General features: G+C 36.5%; 1 protein-coding gene across 4 annotated transcripts in view; it reads right to left on the minus strand.

Moving 5' to 3' along the window:
* The window catches only part of TRIQK (triple QxxK/R motif containing), an 83255-nt gene that overhangs the window by 61608 nt on the left and 8847 nt on the right, over positions 1-12800 (minus strand). For 2 of the 4 annotated variants that reach the window (XM_064267895.1, XM_064267894.1), the window contains exons 2-3: positions 10180-10348; positions 6250-6307 (exon numbers count right to left, since the gene is read on the minus strand). The gene's annotated coding sequence lies outside the window, so the exon portion shown is untranslated. The remainder of the gene's footprint in view (positions 1-6249; positions 6308-10179; positions 10349-12800) is intronic. The other 2 variants (XM_010588394.3, XM_010588393.3) reach the window with 1 other exon arrangement.

A 12800-nucleotide genomic window follows, 5' to 3' on the forward strand; every position in this document is an offset into this window, starting at 1 on the left:
TCAGGCTAAGAATAACTATTATCATGCCTAAAAAGACATCCTTGTATATTAAAATAGGCCCAATAATAATACTACATGATTTAAACATAATTTTTGAAACAAATTAATGTTCACTGAGATAAGCATAATCTAAGTACCTGAGGGTAAACAAACAGCTCAAAGCAACCATCAGGATGCCCTTTATGGTTATTTTGTTTCTAGTAGTTTCATAAATCTGTGTGACTTACTAAAAAATAGCTTTACTAGTAAATAGATGTCAATGTATAAAAACAACTAGTATACATCCAGTTTTCATAGAAGTTGCATTAAATGCATTCATTATGTTAAAGTCCCATGTGATTTTATTATTACCATTTTGTTAACACAAGAATTCTCTCAGATTGGTAGTTTCCAAAGAGATTGTGTTATTAAAACTTATATTTACAAACTATGACAAAAATTACATATTTATAAAACCATCAAATTATCCTATTAGAGAAATACAATAAAATATACTAAATTTAAAAATTGAGAAAACAGTGTGAGAAAAAAGGTTTAATGGGAAGAAGCACTGGGGGATTAACTAATATAACTCTACTGAGTAGAAACAAATAAACAAAATAGAAACAAAAATACAATGCTAATTAAAAAAAAAAAAACTTTGTGGTGAAGTCAATTTCATCTCATAGTGACCTTATAAGACAGAGTAGAAATGCCCCATATATTTTCCATGGAGTGCCTGGTAGATTTGAACTGCCAACCTTTTGGTTAGCAGCTATAACTCTTAACCACTACACCACCAGTGTTTCCGAAAGCCAAACCAGTAGCAGTCTAGTCAATTTCAACTCATAGCAACCCTATAGGACAGAGTAGAACTGCCCTGTGGGGTTTCCAAGGAGCAGCTAGTAGATTCAAACTGCTGACCTTTTGGTTAGCAGCTGGTGAGCGGCCAAACTCTTAACCACTGTGCCACCAGCGCTCCATACAGTACTAATAAAAAAAAAAAAAAAAAATAAGCATGTTTAAATGTTCCTCTACCAATGGATGATAGAGAAAAGGCTTATCCCAGATGGAACCCAAAATACCAAAGAGAAAATCAGGAATTTTACTTTGTGTCAGGTTTTCTATCTCCCATCTCCTATTCCATAATTCCTACTCTACTAAACGTGCCATGCCTCTCATATGGTCTTTCACTTAAAAAAAGATGTCCAGGTATTGCTTGATAGCTATTCTTTTTCAAAGCATGAAGTTTTGCAAAAAAAGAAATAAAGAAAAGCTAACCAATGAAAATATGGAAAATATACATCCTAAATTAACAGTCCAAAAGCAATAAAACACTTCAATTTCCATCAATTATGGGGACTACAAAGATTAAAACACTTCATCTGGAAAATAAAGTATAAATCAACATGCAACAACCACAAAACCAAGAATAGTGAAATAAAAGATTTTTGCACAGTTTCATACCTTTTGCAGAAGACCTTGTTTTGTTGCATGGTGAGTGTACCAAGTAATAGAATGTAGAGGGGTTCACTAATTCAGTTTCGTGTCAGTTTGTTTCTTAATTTTGACACTCATTTAAATTTTCAGTAACCCCAAATCAGGCAAATACCCATGCAAGAAAAGAATGGCATTTGTGCAATGAACTATTACACTAGGAGAAAATGCATACCTTATAGAAAGATACAGATAGCTAGTGTACCAAAAAAGACCTCCAATATTCTTGGCTTAATACTTCTGTGAATGTCATCATAAGGAATAAAAGGAGATATGGAATAGAATGAACTCACAAAATTTACAAAAGATATTCATGTTCAGTGTAATTAAAGGCAGATAATAATTATTTTGTAAATTGAAGACTGAAGTTTAAAAGGTTTATTCTGAAAATAGCAAGAAATCTCCCTGGAGATCATTATATTGTTTGCTAATATTAATAGTTGGTTTCATAGATTTAAGCAAATGCTGGTCTTCATGATGTTAAAGTAAATGGCAAAACTATGGGCGATGAAAGAGAAGTAATAGAACATTCAGAATCAAAGTTTTAGCTTCAATTATTTAAGAGGAAAAATGTACAAGTTTGACATAAACATTATTTGCATAGTGTTTCATACTCAGAAAGGTGATCCTTACATAAATATTCGGGTTTGCTTTAATTTGACAAGTAAGCTGAAAGTTAACCTTCACAGTAATCAATAATCAACATATTTAGTCATAAAAAATCAATGTATTTATTGCAAAAACAGTTCTTTACGAAAACTGTACATATATGTGTGGGTATGTGTACAGATACATATATGAACAATGATGATATGTGTACGCAAGCATAAGATATTCATTCTAGTGTTGACATGTGCCCAAAGAGACAGGTCCATGTATTAAGTTACAGAATAAATAGTTAATTTCCACTTAAATTATGAAAGTATCTAAACTATATCCAGAGAAAAACAGGAGCAATTGTAATTAAAAATAAAAGAATAGAAAATCCAAGAGAAACAATTAGATCTTATACTAAATAAGATAACTACAAGAAAGAACAAAAAGGCTAACTGAAAAAAGATGCTCTGAACAGAAAGAAATATGACTAAAATATTCAAATGGAAAATTAGAAAGTGGTTTAATAACTTTGGCTAACTTTTAATGAAAATGTACTGCACTTCCTGGAATACTCTGATGATGGATAGAAAATGATGAGTAAAACTGTTTCTCAAGTGTGATGTATCTAGGAAATAGATCAGTGAAACAAAAAGAGTAATATCATCACAGCATACAAACAGAAAATTCACATATAGACGCAAAAAAATCACAGTTTACATTGCATTTATGTTTAAAATAAAACATCACTTTTTCACATTCTGAAGAGCCTCCCCCCAAATATGGAAAGAAAAACAAGCCAGGGCTTTAATATTTTTTCCAACCTGGAACAGCTGCAAAAAACAAATCTTGCTGGAGATAAGCTTAGTTATAAATATCAACATTCCCTTTAAATAAGGGAGTCCACTTTTCATACCATCTGCCTCTTTCTAAAAGGAAAAAAAATATGAAAATCACAAACTAGGACATTCCCTTTCAAATAAAGCATTTAAAAATGAATGTAGTATAATGGCTATGAACCGCTCTGAGCCCCTGCCTTTAAACTTGCTTTGTTTAGCTAAGATCAGAAGCTGGGATTTTGTGAAGATAAACAGCTTCTCCCATGAATAAACTACCTAAAGCAGTTAAAGAAAAAAACATTGTTGTTTTCCAACTTTTTTCCCATTGTTGGCCATAGTCATAATCTCTGACTGAACCATATCTCTCCCTAATATGATCTGAGGGTAATGTTAAGGCATTTTGGTCAGTATCATACTACACCCACTGCTCATTCTGTAACTACAAAAAGGGGTGGGGGGGACCCTACTGCCATTGAGTCAATTTCAATTCATAGCAACACGTAAGGTTTCCAAGGCTGTAAATCTCTATGGAATCAGACTACCACATCTTTCTCCCACGGAGCTGCTGGTGGTTTCAAAACGCCAACTTTTCTGTCAGCAGTCGATCGCTTTAACCACTGTGCCACCAGGGCTCCTTAACTACATGTCACTTTTGTTACCTCTACTTTTCTGAACTTTTTAAGAGCCTGTTCAAATGCTTTCATGTTATCTTCTAGTACAAAATTCTAGTTACTAACAGAATTGGATTTTTTTATGCAGATTTTATCCTCAGCAAAATCCTTCCTGTGCCTCTCTCAACACAGTGGTCTTTTTATACTCAAGTTTGGATTTTATCTTAAAACCTTCTTTCTTCTTTGCCCTTAATTATTTTCCATTCTTCGTTAATGACCTTGTGATTGAACATTTTAATTTTTCGCTGTACCACATCATTACTACTTCAATAATGAAGTCCATAAGCCACGTCTGCTATTTAACTCGTTAAAGCACTCACAAGAAAGAATTAATGTGAGATAGTGCCAAATAAAGTGGTTGAGAGTATACTGAATGTGCCTACGGTAAGAAATATCCAGTATAGTAATAGCGAGATTGCTTGAGGGAAGGGATAAGAAACATAAGGTAGAGAAAAATGGCATCCTCTGCTTTAACAATATCTGTAGTTACCAAACCAAACCTGTTGCCATCAAGTCATTTCTGACTCATAGTGACCCTACAGGACAGGGTCGAACTGCCCCACAGGGTTTCCCACTCAGTGCCGTCAAGTTGATTCCGACTCGTAGCGAACCTACAGGACAGAGTTGAACCGCCCCACAGAGTTTCCAAGGAGCTCCTGGCGGATTCGAACTGCCAACCCTTTGGTTAGCAGCCATAGCACTTAACCACTACGCCACCAGGGTTTCCACACGGTTTCCAAGATTGTAAATATTTACAGAAGCAGACTGCCATATCTTCCTCCCACAAAGTGGCTGTAGTAAATGTTTAGTCAACTCCCTGAATTATAGTGGCAGGATTCTGAAAAGCTACTGAAACAAAGGCACTGTGAAGACCCGACGTATTCATTCTCATTCTCATATTCTCTCTCCTCTTCTTTCTCCCATACACACAAAGTCACACCCATATACTGCAAACAAAAAGAATAAAATTGAATCTTTAACCATATGCAGTTGCAATTATTTTAAGGTGCTAAGACTGCACTTAAATATGACCTTCATAGGAAAAATATACTCTAAGACTTTTTTTTTTTAATTCACTTCTATTCTGCTTTAGCCACAGACCACGTAAGTCTGTAATTATAGAAAACAAGGTTCCTTTACAAATGGCAAATCATATTTAGTTGCTTTCTTGGAATGCTGTGTCTTCAGTGTGTAAGGAGGGAAGAGATGGAAAGATTTCTTCACAGTAATGGTCAACAATATTTAATCTCAATTAATTAAAATAAATAACCATTTTTACAGCAATCAATATTTCATCCTTTTCATGATTTGATGTAGGCACTCTGCAATAATATGAACAATTAGATTATCAGTGTTGCAACAGAAAAATTATTTTACCTTAGACCTATTATCAACTATTAGGCTTAAAATATTAAAAAGTCTTCTTCATATTAAATTTAGTCTACTGTTTATTTCTGACTCCCCCACCTTCCCCAGAATGTAGTACCATGAGAGCAGGGATATTTGCTTTGTACACTGAAGAATTCCAAACAATAGAACAATGTCTGGCATATAGTGGACACTGAATACATATATTTCAGTAAATAAACAATCTCCTAGATATAGTTTTATTAACCTAAAATATCTATATTTTAGGTTTACTTATTGTAAACATACTCAAAATATTCTGGGTTTAAAATATTACTATAAGCTACCTATCTTTTAAGGAGCCCTGGTGGAGCAGTGATTAAGCACTTGGCTGCTAAATGAAAGGTGGGCTGTTTGAACCTACCAGCCATCCCATGGGAGAAAGATGTGGCAGTCTGCTTCTGTAAAGATCAAGTCTATTCCAATTCAAAGCGGCCCTATAGGACATAGTAGAACTGCCCCATAAGATTTCCAAGGAGTAACTGGTGGATTCAAACTGCCAATCTTTTAGTTATTTAATTACTGTGCCACCAGGGCCCCATCCATAAAAATTACATCCTTGGAAATCCCACATGGCAGTTCTACCCTGCCCTTTAGGGCCGCAATGAGTTGGAATCGACTCAATGGCAATGGGTACAGGTATCTACCTTTTATAAGAACATAAGCCTGATAAAAGGTAGGTTAACTCTTCCTTACTCTAACTTGTTTCCTTTCTGGTTCTGTCACTTTTTAGCTGATGACCAAGCTAAGCTCATTTTCCATTTTTTAAATGGGAGTAGTAATTATCTCCGATTACGGCTGTTGTAAGGTTAAAATTTTTTTTTTTAAGGTTAAATTAAATAGGTAATTCACATGATGTATTTAGCATGGTGCCTCTCAAACAGTAAGTGTTCAATAAATGTTACCAGTACCATTATACCATGCTGGTTTAATCAATTACTCACTGTTAAGGCACTGCACAGCCCAAACAGACTTTAGGCCAAAAAACAACCTGAACTTGATGAACTCACTTTCATAAAACAATCAATCAATTCCTTTATATTTAATTATAAGAGTGGTCTCAGAATATACCACAGCCTCTAACAGCTTAATTACATATAAATTGTACAGTTTCTGCTATGAGCTGTTTTCCTAACCATCTTCTACCATCAGCTAAGTGATTTCAACAACAGTATCTTTGGATAATTTTAAAGATGCCCAAGTATGTACGCTGATTTATCAGTAAATCCTGGAAACCCTGGATGAATAAAGCTATCACTTACATGCTTCCACTATATATGCAGAATCAGTACTCAAAAATATTTATTGTCCAGAAGGTTTCTGGAAAAAAAAAAAAAAAAAAAAAGCTTAAACACTATACCCCAGTTTTAAAGCCAACACATGAATCCCCGATTTTTGTCAGAAATCCCAAATTATCCTCCAGTCTAAGAAAAAAACCTTCTCAGGTTAACATTTCCACCGTTTCTTCCTTATTCTCACCTCAGGAGTTGTAAGCTCTAGATGTCATTTCTGCTAAGCCTATAAATCACAATTTCTCTTCTATATCCACCACCTGCATTGTGCAGATCAGTACAGCTCCTTCTACTAGAAAAGACTGGCATTACATAAAACATTATATTACTTTATTTAAAAGTCTATCATAAAAAAAATTATTTTCTAAAAGCACTGCATAACCTCATCAGTTTTAGAAAATTTTTCCTGTTATGAAATGATTGTGTTTTTATTATTACAATAACCAGTATTCTTGGGTGGGGAGCAGATTATCTTATGAACCCTTCTAACGGATACTACATACACAAAATTCTTTAAAAGTACAAATCAAACCTATTGCTGTAGAGTCAATTCCGACTCATAGCAACCCTATAGGACAGAGCAGAACTGCCTCGAAGGGTTTCTAAGGAGTGGCAGGTGGCTTCGAAGCACTGACATTTTGGTTTGCAGCTAAGCTCTTAACTGCTGTGCCACCAGGGCTCCTTAAAAGTACATACTTTCAAACTATTTTTGAATTCTAAACAATTTAAAGAAAAAAGCAACTGAGCTTTCCAAAGCAATTACTACAGTAAAATGTGTAACCCGGGGTTTTACAGGTGCCTAAAAGTTGCATGGAGCCCTGGCACCACAGGGGTTAAAAGCTTGGCCACTAACCAAAAGGTTGGCAGTTTGAATCCACCAGCTGCTCCCTGGAAACCCCATGGGGCAGTTCTACTCTGTTCAGTAGGGTTGCTATGAGTTGGAATTGACTCGACTGCAACAGGTTCGTTTTTGTTGGTTAACAGTGCCCTGTCAACTTTCTGCCTCAAATCTGCCTTATCTTATATTTTACTTTGTTGCCATTTCAACTTGCATGTTTCTCCTGAATTTCCCCACCCACCTTCAGTTTAGTGTGGCACACAGGCTCCTTTCCAACCTCACAAAGAAAATATGGGTCATCAGATAAGAATCACTCACTTTGCAAGCTTGTTCTCACTCATTCTGTCTGTAACACACACACGCACACACACACCAAGCCCACTCACACTCTTAGACATGGACATTATCTGCATCAGGATGTCTACTTTGACCTCAGTGTAAGAAATGTCCCAGCTCCTGCCAAAGCTTCCACTGTGCTCTGGAGCTGACCTCTTCCACCCTTTCCCTATATATTTACCTTTCGTACCTCTCCTTTCCACCTCCTGTCACTACCTTAGTCTGGGGCCTCATCTGAATTACTCTATTAGTATAACTGGTCTCAAGGCTTCCAGTCTTGCTCCCCCCTCAAATTCATTCCCCACATTGCTCCCAGAATAACCACTCACAAATTAAAATCTGATCAAGAAATCCCTCTATGGTTCATTATATCCTTCAATGCTTCACTATGTCCTATATGATGGAGTTCTAACTTCATGCTTTGGTATATATAATCTGACTCCTGCTTCTCTCTCCAACCTCTCTACCTGCCTTTACCCCACATGGACTCCAACTTCTTTGAATTACAAACAGTTCCCTGAAATGACCATGCTACACAACATATTATTGCCTTTGCCCATGCTGTTCCTTTTTCTGGAAATGCTTTTAAATACTTCTTCACCTTATACCGTATCTTATACTCTTAATTAATTCTGGTCACAAGTTTTCCAGTTCTCCTGGTTACAAGACAATATTGCACTTCACACCCCCTCATTTAAAATTACGCAGTTTGCTTCAACCAGTGAATCTCTAAATGCTAGTGCATAATTAGCCACTTTCCTGTCTCTCTGTGCAGTGATCATGGGAACATGTCCAGGTGCAGCCTTGGACATCTTGGCTCACCAAGCTTCTCCACCAACCCATTCTGGACATGGAGTCTGTGTGAGAAACTCTTGTTGTGTTCAGACACTGAGATTTGGGATTGTTACTACAGCATAACCTAGGCTATTCTTAATGATACAAAGGGTCCTCTCTTACAGGAAGCCTTTGCTGACCCTAACATAGTCTGATTTAAATGCCGCTTCTCCAAGTAATGATAGCATTCTATTCAAACTCTCATCATAACCCAACACTGTAGTAAGATGGCTGCTGTAATTATCTGCCTCCCTTATCAAACTGTACTCTTTGAGGGCAGGAACTGCATACTTCATTCCTGTCTCTTCACTGTCTAGCACAGTGCTAGCTTGCAGTAAGGGCTTAAAAGAATGTTTGCTGAATTAACCATTCATTCACTCAAGGGTCAGGTACAACTCTCGTTAGTAGAATAAAGACAGAGAAAAAAAAAAATCCCTGCCTTATTAACAGCTTCATAATTTTTGTGCAGGAGAATGACAATAAGGATGACAAATGAGTATAAAATATATATTTTACTAAAAAAAAAAAAAAAAAATTTTTTTTTTTTTTCTAGATACTGATAAATGCTAAGGAGAAAATACAGAACAGGGAAAAGAACAGAAAGTATTATATCAGGGCCAGTAAGGCCTCATTGAGAAAGTAACCTTCTAATAAGACCCAAAGAAAAGTAAGGAAACTGGTCATGTTGATATCTGTAGGGAAAATCAATTCAGAAGAGGGAATACCAAGTAAAAAATCACTGAGATGGGAACACGTCTAGCATGTTCAAATATCAAGGGGGCTAGTATGGCTAAGGAGCCCTGGTGGCACAGTGTTTAAGATTTCAGCTGCTAACCAAAAGATCGGCAGTTCAAATTCACCAACTGCTCCTTAGAAACCCTATGTATGGGGCAGTTTTACTCTATACTATAGGCTCGCTGTGAGTTGGAATCGACTCAGTGGTAACAGGTTTGGTTTGGGTTAGTATAGCTAAAAGGAGCTCTAATGGCACACTGATTAAGCACTCGGCAGCTAACCAAAAGCTCAGCGGTTCAAATCCACCATCATCTCCATGGGAGAAAAGACCTGGCAATCTGCTCCCATAAAGATTTACGGCCTAGGAAACTCTATGGAGCAGTTCTACTCTGTCCTACAGGGTCGCTATAAGTCAAAATCAACTCTATAGCACACAACAACCACAACAAGTACGGCTGGAGCAAGCAAATGAAGATGAGAGTAGGTTAGAGATGGCATTAGGGAGATAACAAGGGGCCAGGTCTTACAGAGACATGTGGGCCAATTTAAGAGCTTTGGATTTCATCTTGAGTGAAACAGGAAGCCTGTGAAGAGTAGTGAATAGCGGTGGGGAACAGCAGGAGATGAGGAATGAGGTCAGACATATAATGGGAGTTCATGTTCTTTGATTTTATGCCATATTGCCTCTCCCCACAATACATGTGAAATACTGATATATCAATAAACCAAGATTAGATTAAAAATAATGTTGAATAACTGTTATTTTATGATGACCTAAATCCTCTTTTTTTTTAATCTATTCATTACTTACCACCCAGGGACATTGATTCTAACTAAAATATAATAATATATCATACATCAAGATAGACTATGTAATGTAGCAACATATTCTAGTAGACAATAACAGTAAATGATATAATAAATAGATTTATAGTGCTATGGACCTTGCTTCATTTACTTGAAATTGTCTAAATATCACAAAATAAATATAACTAAAAACATTTCCCCATCGTAATACCACCTTCCATAAGAAAAAACTATGTTCCGAACCCGAGTTCACTGCCAGAAGCAAACAAAACAAGTAAAACAAAGGGGAAAAAAAAAATAAACCACAAATCAAAACACCTTTTGTCAAATGTTAAATTAAATAAACACACCTTGCGTTGTGTCCTTGATGCTGCCAAGTCTGAACTCTGGAGGGCTGCCAAGGGGTAAGAGGTTTCCAAAGGCAAGGTCTTTACAGATGTCTGGATGTGTGCTGTGCTCGCATCCCTAGGAAGTTCAATCCCAGGTATCAAAAATAATACCCTTGGTTGCTTTTTCTTACTGCAGTTCAAAAAAGAATACATGGAAATATTAAGTGGATGATATCCAGTTCCCTAATTATCCACAAAATTAAATCACAGTAACAGCATTTTGCAAAATACCTTTTGGGATGCTAATTCTGTTACACGTTCAATTCAAATAAGTTTTCATGACCAAGTACAGTTGGAAAATGTTGCACACTATGCCGTTTTTTTTTTACAAAGCACATTATCATAATAAAGGCTCTGAGAAATCCTGTAATAGAAAAGCCTATTTAAGTTTACTTAACCCAATGTGTCCCAAATTTGTTTGAGTAAAGGCCCTGTTGAACTATAGTAACTAGTAACGTTATTTTTGCAGAAAACATTTCACGAATGCTTCATTGTACACCTGCTCCTCACTTATCAACAATCTTGGTTTTATGATGTTTCAAATTTACGACAATAGTAAAATATCTACTATCCGTTTTGCGTATTAACGACATGACTGGAGTAACGAACATCGAGGTGTAAGGTGAGAGTACCACTGACTGTGATGTTAAGGTTGTGTCAACTTGGCTAGGCCATGATTCTCAGTGGTTTGGCAGTTATGTAATAATGTAGTTATCCTCCATTTTGTGATCTAACGTCATCCTTCATTTTCACATAACGCTATTATAACAACCTGGGTCTTTGGATACTAACCACTTGGGTAAGTGAGGAGTGGGTATACAGCCATTATCTTTTCCTTCAAGGAAAAGTTTGAAATAAATAAGGCAACGGTAGGTATATCCCAAGGCAACTTTTATTCTGTAAAGGTATAGTCAAAGAATTAAATAATTATAGCATATGTTATATTTTAAAAAGTTTGAGAACCACGATTCTAAAGCACCAATCTGCTCCACTGTTTGAAAACCTTAAATGGATCCTTATTGCCTAGAAGATGAAAGCTGCTTTGCATGATATATAAGGGCCTTTTCAGTCTGGGCCCAGGAGGCCTTATGCTTCAGCTCCAGCAACTTTTCCCCAAATTTATGCTCTAGCCACTGAATTTCTTACCATTTCTCAACCATAGCATCCTATTGACAGATTGGTGGCTTTGCAATTCTTACATTCAATATCTCAAATTTTACCTACTCTTAGCCTTATCTACGTTGAATCCATTAGCCATCCTTCAAGATCTCACTTTAATACCACTTCCTTTGTAAAATTTATCTCCACCTGCCAGATATATCTTTGATGATTAACTGATTGACATATAAATCACTTACTACATATTGTACATGCTTATCTCTAGAAACACTTAGAGAATTTTGGCATAGAATAGTTAGGTATTCATTAATGCTTCCTGAAAAAGTTGCAGTATTAACTAATTGATTTTTGTCCTTGGAAATGAAATTCTAAAATCTTTATATGGATTTTGTTTCATCTAAGGCACATTTAAGGCACAGAGGCCGAAAAGATAAAATGTGGACTATTACATGTGAAGAATAACAATAATAATAATTCTTGGTTTTAACCCCAAACCATATAAAACCAAAGAGACATTGGGGTAAGTAAAGCATTTAAGGGCAATAATTCAGTAGATTTGGATCCCTTGAATTAAAAAGAAAAGTTTAATTTTATGCACTAAAGTTTATAGTTTAGGGCAGCAGTTGGCAAACTTTTTTTGTAAAAGGTCAGATAATATGTATAGTAGGCACTGTGGGCCAAGAGGCAAACCGAAAGTTATAATTGTGTCAAGGCAATATGCAGTGCACTATTTTGGCTTAAACTGTGTCCCACAAAAAGACATGTTGAAGTCCTAACCCCCAGTATCTGTCAGGGTCACCTTACGTAAAAATACGGTCTTTTCAGATGTAATTAGTTAACATGAGGTTATACCAGAGTGGGATGAGATCTCATCCAATATGACTGCTGTCCTTATAAAAAGAGAAGAGATACGGAGAGACACACAGGGAAGAACGCCACGTGACACGGGAGGAAGAGATGAGAGTTATGCTGCCACAAACCGAGAAATGTCTAGGACTACAAGAAGTTGTAGGAGACAAGGAAGAATCTTCCCCTGCAGCCTTTGGAGAGACCATGGCCCTGCTGACACCCTGAATTCGGACTTCCAGCCTCCAAAACTGTGAGAGAATAAATTTCTGTTGTTTCAATCCACCCAGTTTGTGGTAATTTGTTATGGCAGCCCTAGGAAACTAATATACGCACGGAGCAGCAGCTGCAAAGCAATGAGGGTGCCACATGTCTCTGCTGGGTGGCGGAAATGGTTTGCACTCAACAACTAACCTAAAGATTGGCAGTTCAAACCCACCTAGCAGTGCTGTGGAAGAAAGTCCTGGTAATCTGCTTCTGTAAAGATTAGAGCCAGGAAAACCCTATGGAGCAGTTCTATTCTGCAACACATGGGGTCTCCATGAGTCGAAATAAACTCAACAGCAACAGGTTCGGGCTTTTTTGCTTTGTTTTGTTTTGATTTTGCAACTACTCAA

Source organism: Loxodonta africana, chromosome 14, assembly GCF_030014295.1.
Source record: "Loxodonta africana isolate mLoxAfr1 chromosome 14, mLoxAfr1.hap2, whole genome shotgun sequence".
NCBI lineage: Eukaryota > Metazoa > Chordata > Mammalia > Proboscidea > Elephantidae > Loxodonta > Loxodonta africana.